The following is a 13491-nucleotide window of genomic DNA, read 5'->3' on the forward strand; positions in this document are numbered from 1 at the left end:
CTGTGGTACATGTACCACTCGTTGTACGCAGGCTCCATCTCGTGGTACACCAAAGAATCACTTGATTAAAGTACAGCGTTTTATTTTCAGATAATCAAACACTGTGTGTATATAAAATACTAAATACAATTGTTAAACAAAACCTCTACCTTGTTTTTAATGAATACATAGGCCTTCTATGCTACTTTATTTTAATGTTGGTCATTATGGTGGTACTTGGAGAGCCAAATGTTTTCTCAGTTGGTGAAAAATGTTTGCGAACCACTAATCTAGATAGTGAAATGTACATTTATTGATTGATTTTGGGCCATTCATTAATTCATTGATGGCATGATCAATGGATATTTGTCCTAAACACCATTATTTCAAAGTAAAACCAGCAGTCACATATAAAAAATGTATTTATATCCTATATTAAACCAATATAGATAATAAATAAAATCAATTACATTGATTTATTTTAATTGATTAGATGCATCACCATGTCCTCTTTCTACAACTAATTCAATATTGAAACTGTTGTAAATGAATCCAATACTTGTTCCTTAAATCAGCTGATTTAATTACGGTTTAGTTTTTTTTAATTGAGTACAGAATGCTTGATCATGTCCCTTTTTATAAAAAACACCATGTTTAAACTTCATTGATTAGAGACTTTAATCTTTTTTTTTTTTTCAGAAACCGATGCAATATGTCAAAATAAATGTTTTATTGACCAAGTTATTATTTAGTCTGTCTTAAATAAGTCCCAAATTTATTTTTATAAAAACATGGAGTGTTTGATTGTAAAAAAAACCAAAAAAGTAGTTTGTCAAGTGCTGTCGGGCTGTTACAAAATGATTTATACTCACTGACTGTGTTCCGTATCAGCTTGTTTACTGAGTCAATATTACCCAAGAAAAGACCAAAAGGTTGACTGCACTTTGTAAATTGAACCAATTACAATTCCCTCTTTGTTTTCAATGGACAAACACTAGAATATCACCAGCATGACAGTTCACAATGGTGCTTTGTGACCTCCTTTTCCTTGTGTTGCAACTCTGGAATATTTTGAGCCGTAATCCCGATAAAGTGCACTTCAAACAAGGACGAAATTTATCTCAATGACTTCCTTATTGAGGGTTGAGGTGCTATTTCAGGCGTGTTTTTTATGGATCACGAGAAATATTTTGATAGCCTAATCATCATAAAATATATATAATTCCTCCTTAAAATGACACTGTTTTAATTTATTTGTTATATTCATTCATCACTTGATATATATATATATACACATATATATATATATATTTATATATTTATATATATATATATATATATATATATATATATATGTGTATATATATATGTATATATATATATATATATATAAAATACCGGATTCAATTATTTTTTTGTGATACACAGTATTACATATATATATATATATATATATATTTATATATATATATATATATATATATATATATATATATATATATATATATATGTGTGTGTGTATGTATACATTATATACACATAAATACAAATATGTATGTACATACATATATAGAGACACATCCATGTATATGTATACATACACACACATACATACACATATATATGTGCATATATATGAATGTATACATACATATACATATATATGCAGACATACATTTATATCTATATATATTTGAGTATATATACTTATATATACATATATACAGACACATACATTTATATGTATATATGTGCATACAAACATATATTATACATATATACACATGTATATATATACACATATAAACATATATACATGCATATACACACACACACACACACATATATATATATATATATATATATATACATATACAGACACACACACATATATACACATTATATACACAAATATACATACATAAAAACCCCATTTCCATATGAGTTGGGAAATTGTGTTAGATGTAAATATAAACGGAATAAAATGATTTGTAAATCCTTTTCAACCCATATTCAATTGAATAGACTGCAAAGACAAGATATTTGAGGTTCAAACTCTTAAACTTTATTTTTTTTTGTAAATAATAATTAACTTAGAATTTCATGGCTGCAACACCTGCCAAAGTAATTGGGAAAGGGCATGTTCACCACTGTGTTACACCACCTTTTCTTTTAACAACACTCAAACGTTTGGGAACTGAGGAAACTAATTGTTGAAGCTTTGAAAGTGGAATTCTTTCCCATTCTTGTTTTATGTAGAGCTTCAGTCGTTCAACAGTCTGGGGTCTCCGCTGTCGTATTTTACGCTTCATAATGTGCCACACATTTTCGATGGGAGACATGTCTGAACTGCAGGCAGGCCAGGAAAGTACTTGCACTCTTTTACTACGAAACCACGCTGTTGTAACACGTGGCTTGGCACTGTCTTGCTGAAATAAGCAGGGGCGTCCATGATAAAGTTGCTTGGATGACAACATATGTTGCTCCAAAACCTGTATGGACCTTTCAGCATTAATGGTGCCTTCACAGATGTGTAAGTCACCCATGCCTTGGGCACTAATACACCCCCATACCATCACAGATGCTGGCTTTTGAACTTTGCACCTATAACAATCCGAATGGTTATTTTCCTCTTTGTTCTGGAGTACACCACGTCCTCTGTTTCCAAATATAATTTGAAATGTGGACTTGTCAGACCACAGAACACCTTTTCACTTTGCATCAGAAGGCGGCGGCGTTTCAGGGTGGGTTTTGCTTTGCATAGTACAGTTTCAACTTGTACTTACAGATGTAGCGACCAACTGTAGTTACTGTCAGTGGTTTTATGAAGTGTTCCTGAGCCCATGTGGTTATATCCTTTACACACTGATGTCGGTTTTTGATGCAATACCGCCTGAGGGATCAAAGGTCCGTAATATCATCGCTTATGTGCAGTGATTTCTCCAGATTCTCTGACATTTTTGATGATTTTACGGACCGTAGATGGTAAAATCCCTAAATTCCTTGCAATAGCTAGTTGGGAAATGTTGTTCTAAAACTGTTCGACAATTTGCTTACAAAGTGGTGACCCTCGCTCCATCCTTGTTTGTGAATTACTTAGCAATTTATGGAAGCTGGTTTTATACCCAATCATGGCAACCAACTGTTCCCAATTAGCCTGCACACCTGTGGGATGTTCCATATAAGTGTTTGATGAACATTCCTCAACTTTATAAGTATTTATTGCCACCTTTTCCAACTTCTTTGTCACGTGTTGCTGGCATCAAATTCTAAAGTTAATGATTATTTGCACAAAAAAAAAGTCTATCAGTTTGAACATCAAATATGTTGTCTTTGTAGCATATTCAACTGAATATGGGTTGAAAATGATTTGCAAATCATTGTATTCCGTTTATATTTACATTTAACACAATTTCCTAACTCATATGGAAACAGGGTTTGTAAATACTGTACATGTATAGAGACACATTGATTTATTTGTATACGTATATATTATACATATACACATATATGCACACATATACACATATATAGATATATACATTTAAATACATACATATATATAATATGTATATATACACATATATACATGGACATTGTATATGTATATACAGTATACTTATACACATTTACATACATACATATATATATACATTTACATATATATATATATATATATATATAGATATATATATATATATATATATATATATATATATATATATATATATATCCATGTATTTTCTACCGCTTATCCTACGTACCTGGGGATAGGTTGATTAAAAAAACTAAATTGGCCTAGTGTGTGAATGTCATCTGTCCGTGTTGGCCCTGCGATGAGGTCACGACTTGTCCAGGGTGTCCCCCTGCCTTCCGCCGTATACATACATACAGTATATATATATATATATATATATATATATAAAAATATATATATATATATATATCCAGTGGGATGTCATTGTGAATGATTATGAGAAACATTGGAGAGGACCGTAGATGTGGGTGACCCCCCCACCCCTCTAGGGGAGACCGGATGCAATGAACTGTGGGTCTAACATAATATTGTGAAAGTCCAGTCCATAGTTGATCTAACATAAGAGTGACAGTCCAGTCCATGGTGGCACCAGCAGGAGACCATCCTGAGTGGAGCAGCGCAGAGATGTCCCCAACCGATGCACAGGCGAGCGGTCCAGCCCCGGGGCCCGACTCTGGACAGCGAGTACTTCATCCATATCCATGGCCACCGGACCTGTGCCCCCCCGCACCCCCACGAGGGAGAGGGGGCAGAGGAGAAAAGAAAAGAAACGGCAGATCAACTGGACTAAAAATGGGATCTATTTAAAGGCTGGAATATACAAATGAGTTTTAAAATGGGACTTAAATGCTTCTAAACCCTTACAGAATGTATATTACCTCAGGTAGTGATTTATCTTAAGATGGGATAAAATGCTAACATTTGGCGTGCTGGCATATTGTTTGAGCTGAATAAAGAAAATGGGATTTTACTAAGACAATAAGTGGAATGTTTAGCCAACTAGCACCATAAAAAGCAAAACAAACAACTTTTGACGAAAATCATTCACATACAAACAGTTTTTGAGCTTTTTAAAGGCATGTAGCACGAACAGTTAGGGCTCAATTAGAAATTGGGCCTTTACCAAGACAATGTGCTTAGTTTTGAGCCAAACTGCACTATCCATCCATCCATTTTCTACCGCTTATTCCTTTTGGGGTGGCGGAGGGGCGCTGGTGCCTATTTCAGCTACAATCGGGCGGAAGGCGGTGTACACCCTGGACAAGTCGCCACCTCATCACAGGGTCAACACGGATAGACAGACAACATTCACACACTAGGGCCAATCAACCTATCCCCAGGTGCATGTCTTTGGAAGTGGGAGGAAGCCGGAGTACCCGGAGGGAACCCACGCAGTCACGGGGAGAACATGCAAACTCCAAACTGGACTTTCGTATTGTGAGGCAGACGCACTAACCTCTCTTCCACCGTGAAGCCCCGAACTGCACGAGAAAAAACTAAATATAGCATAATATCTGCTGAGTTTTTTTGGGATACAAGCTGTTTCAAGTCCCTCAGCTTTGTGTTGTGAATATAACTTGAGTGCCTGGCCTTCTTGCTGACGGTTGAAGTAGTACGGTATAACCTTTGACAAAAGTCTAATCATGTGGGGGAAAATGTTCACATTTTAAAAATTTTGCTTGGACTAAGACAATATGCTTAGATTGAAGCCAAGTAGAGCTACTAAAAGCAACAAACAAGTTTTGTGTACCTTCTGAAAACATGTTAATATAATGAAGGCTACATTTTGAATATGCTAAAATTTGGTATGCTAACATTTAGCAGGTTCCAGAAGAATCATAAAATGGGTCAAAATGAAAGAAGATTAACTTAATTTTGAGCAAACTAATGCCAGTAATAGAAGAGACCCTTAATATAACAAAAGTCTAATAACATGGGGTGAAATGTTAACATGCTAACAGTTTATACGCTAGCATGTAGCGAGTTCATCTAAAAAAAATGTTGAGCTTTTACTAAGACAATATGCTTAGTTTTAAGCCAAGTAGAGCTACTAAAAGCAACAAACACCATTTTTGTTTTTGACATTGACAACAAGACAAGCTTTATTTTGTCCATTCTTAACATGTACAAGACACATAAGAACTGAAATTACATTATCGGCACAGTCCCGCCAAGAGCAGACATACGTTACAGGAGGGACACCTTAAAAAGATGAGAAAAGGGTGACATTGCGAGAGGGGGAAGAGTAAAAAAAAATATCAGTCTAAGGCTAGACCCTCAGGAGGGGTCCAGACTGAGTCCAAGGAGAAAAACCCACATAACATAGCACACATTAAACATGGTATATAATAATCACACCAACTTGCAACAGGGGGGGGATGAGTTGAGGCCCTGGAGGCCGGCTGCGGCTATAGAGCGCTACTCAGCCATCCACAACCCCAGAGGAATTAAGCGGTGGTGAAGGCGTTGATTTGGGGGGTGGCATGTGCGTGCATGTATGCCCAATTAACTTGGGAGAGATGTTGAAATGTTTTTGTGGACCGGGGCCGAGCTCAAACTTCGACACCAGGTGTTGTTGAAAAAAAAGGAAGGTGAAAAGCATCCATCTTTGCGGAGTCCTCGTGGGAGTTTCTTCAGAACATCCTGTTCCTAATTGCATCAAAGCCATACGAGGGAGTCAAATCGTAGATTAAGAAGTGTTTTTTCTTCGGGAAGACTAAACACTTACTTGCCTTCTCTGTGTCCATGCTGGATTCTCCAATTCCAATGTAATTATTCCTTCTCAGCAAGCTTTTCCAAGATGACATCCATTTTGCGATTTAAATCAGGAATCGCTCCAGTCTGTGTTCCCACAGCCCGACCCAATCCTTCCATTGCGTTGAACAGCCGTTGGGCCCCTTGAGTGGCTGCCATCGTGTTCCGAATTTGACGATACACCAGAGCAATGTCCATCCAGCCCAATCAGCAGGTGCCCCGCGATCACAGTTCCAAATAGGTAGATGTCTTCCACATCCTGGTTGGAAAGGTCTAAGAGGCACATGATTCTCCATTTATCCCAGGATTTCCTCACGTACCCCGCAGTAATTGTTCCATCAGGGCAGCCAGGCTCCCCCGAACCTCTTTTCCTTGTCGAAAAGACTGTGTCAATTGTGTCGAGAGTCCAGCTGATCATATTCATATTTGATGTTTAGATTAGAGGACAGCGCAAAGAAAGAGGCTTCAGAAAAGTTCAGACAAAGACAGGACACAGAGAGCAAGCAGGGAAGAAGGAAGCTGAGAAAAATGCGACCACCGTTTACCTTTTGACCAAATTTTAATGTGATGCAGGCTAAAATGTGAATATACTCAAATTTGGTATGCTAAGACTTGGTAAGCTAACATTTTGCATGTTCCAGAAGAATCATAAAATGGGTCATAATAGAGACGATTTACTTAGTTTTGAGCAAAAAAAACGCCAGGAAAAAAAGAACATTACTTTTATACTACTATAGTCTAATAACGTGGGGTGAAATTTTAACATGTTAACCGTTTATATGCTACAATGTTGAGCTTTTACAAAGACAATATGCTTAGCTTTGAGCAAAATCCCGCTAAAAAGCATAGAAATTTTGTCGGTTCAATGTTAACAGTTAATATGCTTTTTATGTGGGCAGTTTGACCTGCAATAGTGCTACAAAAAGCGAAACACACAAGTTCTTTTTGAGAAAATTTCATTTCGACTTTTGCATTGTTCAAATGTGTCGCCAAATTTGGTTGTTTGCAATCACCCTAAAAATATTCTTAGACGATAATAAAAAGTCAACAACATGATTCTATATAATCCCTTCATGAGTTTTTTTTTTCTTCCACCCGACGAACACATTAATGTTCTTAACGGCTGTATTTTGACTTGAAATTTTTCACAGAGGTCACCAAAACACTCACTGTGACTTTAAAGGCCTACTGAAATGAGATTTTCTTATTTCAACGGGGATAGCAGGTCCATTTTATGTGTCATACTTGATCATTTCGTGATATTGCCATATTTTTGCTGCAAAGATTTAGTAAAGAACATCCACAATAAAGTTTGCAATTTTTGTTCGCTAACAGAAAAGCCCTGCCTCTACCGGAAGTCGCAGACGATGACGTCACATGTTGATGGCTCCTCACATATTTATATTGTTTTTAACGGGAGCCTCCAACAAAAAGAGCTATTCGGACCGAGAAAACGACAATTTCCCCATTAATTTGAGCGAGGATGAAAGATTCGTGTTTGAGGATATTGATAGCGACGGACTAGAAAAACAAAAAAAAAGGTGAATGCATTGGGACGGATTCAGATGTTTTTAGACACATTTACTAGGATAATTCTGGGAAATTTCTTATATTTCTATTGTGTTGCTAGTGTTTTAGTGAGTTTAACAGTACCTGATAGTTGGAGGTGTGTGTCCACGGGTGTGTTGACGCCAGTGTCTCAGGGAAGTCGACGGCAGCTTTATGGACGGCACAAGCTCAGGTGATATCCGGTAAGAAGCAACTTTTTACCACAATTTTCTTACCGAAACCTGCTGGTTGACATTCGGTCGGGATCCATGTCCGCTGTGATCCATAGTAAATTTTCACCTCCGTGAATTTTAATCAAGGAATCACTGTGTGTTTGTGTGGCTAAAGCCTAAAGCTTCCCAACTTCATCTTTCTACTTTGACTTCTCCAACATTAATTGAACAAATTGCAAAAGATTCAGCAACACAGATCTCCAAAATACTGTGTAATTATGCCGTTAAAGCAGATGACTTTTAGCTGTGTGTGTGCGCAGCGCTCATATTCATAACAGCCAGTGACGTCAAGCGTACACGTCATCATTACGCGACGTTTTCGAGAAAAAACTCCCGGGAAATTTAAAATTGCTATTTAGTAAACTAAAAAACTAAAAGGTTAACATTTCATCATTGATATATAAACTATCAGACTGCGTGGTGGGTAGTAGTGGGTTTCAGTAGGCCTTTAAGGGGGTTACTCAAATCAAAACGTAATTTGGCACAGTTCTTTGTGGAACTGACTTTGAAAATTGAGCAGAATTGGTTAAAAAAAAAACATGGCCGCAAATAAAAAAAAAAAAACGCCTTTTAGCTCAGAAATCAATGGTCCATAATTAGTCACTTTAAGTATATCTGTCTTATATGTATGCTAAGTTTTGACACAACCCATAAAAGACATTTATTACCCTTAAATAGTTATTTATTTAAGCCTGGCCTGCACTTTGGAGATCTTTCATCCCACCCCAGAATAGATACTGAAGAGATGAAGAAAGCAGACACAGAGGGTCTGCACTTACTGATAACAGCGGCGTTCCACACGTTGCGCAAACATGAGCCGTGCGCGAGAAAGCGTTGGCGTGCTGGACTAAACATTAACTTCCATTGACACCATTCAGAGAAAAGGTCAAAAGACAAGATGGGGGTCAACACTCGGCTTGTGCAACAGACAACCCGTGGACAGGGTCTGGAAGGTTCATTACCCCCCGGAGATTATTTGGCACGGCGTGATTACTTACCGCGTTTTTTTTTATTATTTGATTCTTGTCGTTTCAACAGCAGTGGCGAAATGTACTTTGTTTGTTTTTTTTGTTTTTCTTCAGGATTCAAGCTAAACGAGCATGATGTTGATGGTAAACATTTGATTGCATTGTTAGCTTGACAGCTCACATGATAGTGTTGCTATAATGTCTGTGTTTGCCTTTGTAATGTTATGTGGCTTTATCTGATATTTGGAAAAGTATTCGTAAAAACTGGATGAAGTGTACAATAGCGCTTCTTGGGGCTACACACAGCGCTTATTAGCATCAAAGCTACAGACACAAAATGGCCTGTTCCTATTGAGCTAATTTCCTGTACCAAGGTTAGCTTTTGAATCATAACGCACTTTCAATACACTATTGTGGTACTTATATTGAATTGTTGGAAATAGTAATTTATTTAGATAAAGAAATACCATTCAGGAAAACCACTGACTACCTACAAAACCCAAAACCAGTGAAGTTGGCACTTTGTGTAAATTGTAAACAAAAACAGAATACAATGATTTGCAAATCCTTTTAAACTTATATTCAATTGAATAGACTCCAAAGACAAGATATTCAATGTTGGAACTAAGAAACTAAATTTTTTTTTTATCATTAACTTACAATTTAATGGCAGCAACAAATTGCAAACAAGTTGGCACAGGGGAATTTTTACCACTGTGTTACATGGCCTTTCCTTTTAACAACACTCAGTAATCGTTTAGGAACTGAGGAGACCATTTTTTGAAGCTTTTCAGGTGGAATTTTTTCCCATTTTTGCTTGATGTACAGCTTAAGTTGTTCAACAGACCGGAATCTCCGTTATCGTATTTTAGGCTTCATAATGTGCCACACATTTTCAATCGGAGACAGGTCTGGACTACAGGCAGGCCAGTATAGGACCCGCACTCTTTTACTATGAAGCAATGCTGTTGTAACAAGTGGCTTGGTGTTGTCTAGCTGAAATAAGCAGGGGCGTCCATGATAGCGTTGCTCCAATGCTTTCAGCATTAATGGTGCCTTCGCAGATGTGTAAGGTACCCATGCTTTGGGCACTAATACACCCCCATACCATCACAGATGCTGGCTTTTGAACTTTGCACCTATATCAATCCGGATGGTTCTATCCCTCTATGGTCCAGAGGACACAACGTCCACAGTTTCAAAAAACTAGTTGAACTGTGGACTTGTCAGACCACAGAAGACTTTTCCACTTTGCATCAGTCCATCTTAGATGAGCTCGGGCTCAGTGAAGTGGGCGGTGTTTCTGGGTGTTGTTTATAAACGACTTCCACTTTGCATAGTAGAGTTTTAACTTGCGCTTACAGATGTAGCGACGAACTGTGGTTACCTAGGGTGCTTTTCTGAAGTGTTCCTGAGCCCATGTGGTGATATCCCTTACACACTGATGTTGCTATTTTATGCAGTACCGCCTGAGAGATTGAAGGTTCGTAATATCATCGCTTACATGCAGTGATATCTCCGGATTCTCTGAACATTTTGAAGATATTACGGACCGTAGATGGTGAAATCCCTAAATTCCTTGCAATAGCTTGTTGGGAAATGTTGTTCTTAAACTGTTCAACAATTTAGTCACACATTTGTTCACAAAGTGGTGACACTCACCCCATCCTTGTTTGTGAATGACTGAGCATTTCATGGAAGCTGCTTTTATACCCAGTCATGGCACCCACCTGTTTCCAATTAGTCTGTTCACCTGTGGGATGTTCCATATAAGTGTTTGATAAGTATTCCTCAACTTTCTCTGTCTTTTTTGCCACTTATGCCAGCTTTTTTGAAACATGCTGCAGGCATCAAATTCCAAATGAGCTAATATTTGCAAAAAATTTACAAAGTTTTCCAGTTCGAATGTTAAGTATATTTTCTTTGCAGTCTATTCAATTATATATAGGTTGAAAAGGATTTGCAAATCAGAAGTTGTCCATTATTTGTATGTTAGCGGTCAGTGCAGATCAAGGCTAATCAACCGGTGGCCTGAGTTCAGGTTAAAACTTGGGGGACAAATTTTTTTTGCAGTAAATCCCTCAAACCAGGAGTGTTCCTGTTGTATAGAACTTGGACCACTGTAAACACACTGGTAGATCCTCACACTAACTTGTGCAAGGTGGTCCAAACTTGTGATTTACACAACGAAAGCGTTCCTCAAGGCACCAATTTAAGTTCTCTCTTTTTTGGCATTAACACATTTTGTTGCCTTATGTGATTTCTGCGACCAAGGTGTTTACTTCAGATGCATTCAGTAGTCATTTGTTCAACTTCTGCACGAGTAATGATCCTTAAGGTTCCATTTTAGGTCCTCTCTTTTTCATCTTTTGGGAAAGTGTTCAGTTCCTCTGAGTTCAGTTCAAAACCCTAAAGTCATAAAATGGGTCATATTGATTTGTTAATTTGTTTAACTTCTTTAGTTATACTAGTAGTGATCCTCAATATTCCATTTTAGGTCCTCTCTTTGTCATCTTCTGGGCAATTCAACCGGTGGCCCTCTGAGTTCAGTTCAAAACCGTACAATCATAAAATGGGTCATAATGAAGACGATTTACTTAATCTTCTTTAGTTATGCTAGTAGTGATCCTCAAAATTCCATTTTAGGTCCTCTCTTTGTCCTCTTTTGGGCAATTCAACCGGTGGCCCTGTGAGTTGAGTTCAAAACCCTAGAATCATAAAATGGGTCATAATGAAGGCGACTTATTTCAACTTCTTTAGTTATACTAGTACTGATCCTCTAGATTCCATTTTAAGTCCTCTCTTTGTCATATTTTGGGAAATTCAACCAGTGGCCCTGTGGGTTCAGTTCAAAACCCAAGAATCATAAAATGGGTCATAATGAACACAATTTACTTCAACTTCTTTAGTTATAGTATAAGTGATCCTCAAGATTCCAATTTAGGTCCTCTCTTTGTTATCTTTTGGGCAATTCAACCAGTGAATTCATTTGAAAACCCTAGAATTATAAAATGGGTCCTCTTTTGGGCAATTCAACTGGTGGGCCTGTGAGTTCAGTTCAAAACCCTAGAATCATAAAATGTGTCATAATGAAGACGATTTACTTCAACGTCTTTAGTTATGCTAGTAGTGATCCTCAAGATTCTATTTTAGGTCCTCTCTTTGTCATCTTTTGGGCAATTCAACTGGTGGCCCTGTGAATTCAGTTCAAAACCCTAGAATCATAAAATGGGTCATAGTGAAGGCGACTTATTTCAACTTCTTTAGTTATACTAGTATTGATCCTCTGAATTCCATTTTAAGTCCTCTCTTCGTCATCTTTTGGGAAATTCAACCAGTGGCCCTGTGGGTTCAGTTCAAAACCCAAGAATCATAAAATGGGTCATAATGAAGACAATTTACTTCAACTTCTTTAGTTATAGTATAAGTGATCCTCAAGATTCCATTTTAGGTATTCTCTTTGTCATCTTTTGGGCAATTCAACCAGTGAATTCATTTGAAAACCCTAGAATTATAAAATGGGTCCTCTTTTGGGCAATTCAACTGGTGGCCTTGTGAGTTCAGTTCAAAACCCTAGAATCATAAAATGTGTCATAATGAAGACGATTTACTTCAACTTCTTTAGTTATGCTAGTAGTGATCCTCAAGATTCCATTTTAGGTCCTCTCTTTGTCATATTTTGGGAAATTCAACCAGTGGCCCTCTGAGTTCAGTTCAAAACCCTAGAATCATGAAATCGGTCATCTTTTGGGCAATTCAACCGGTGACTCTGTGGGTTCAGTTCAAAACCCTAAAATCATAAAATGGGTCATAATGAAGACGATTTACTTCAACTTTTTTAGTTATACTAGTAGTGATCCTCAAGATTCCATTTTAGGTCCTCTGTTTGTCATCTTTTGGGCAGTTCAACCGGTGGCCCTGTTCAAAACCCAAGATTCATAAAATGGGTCATAATGAAAACAATTTACTTCAACTTCTTCAGTTATACAAGTAGTGATCCTCAAGATTCCATTTTAGGTCCTCTCTTTTTCATCTTTTTGGCAATACAACCGATAGCTTTGTGAGTTCAGTTCAAAAACAATAGAGTGCTGTCATAAAGATGATCTTTGACTAGCTTTTTTGCAGAAAGTCCCTAAAAACAGCAGATTGCTCTTTTAACTCTGACAAAATAAATAGAGCATTGTCAAACGTCAACTGTAGAGGATGCTGGTTCTCAGGAATATAATAAATAAGACTAATAGTTTAGCTTTCTGGAAATGTGGCCTCCAAAGCTATTTAGTTGAATGTCCTTGTTTTGTGCGTTTCATAATGGCGCTGGTTGGTGGTCTCTTTGTTAGCACATTTGGCCTCTAGGACCTTTTGTTCCACTACAAACACTCAACCCGCATGAACTGTTATATCTGCACAGTAGGTATAACAGTGAGCCCTCTATATTTGTACAGCTGAAAGTGCTTTTTAGTAGTGAGGAATC

This window comes from Nerophis ophidion, linkage group LG14 (genome assembly GCF_033978795.1).
Source record: "Nerophis ophidion isolate RoL-2023_Sa linkage group LG14, RoL_Noph_v1.0, whole genome shotgun sequence".
NCBI classification, from domain to species: domain Eukaryota; kingdom Metazoa; phylum Chordata; class Actinopteri; order Syngnathiformes; family Syngnathidae; genus Nerophis; species Nerophis ophidion.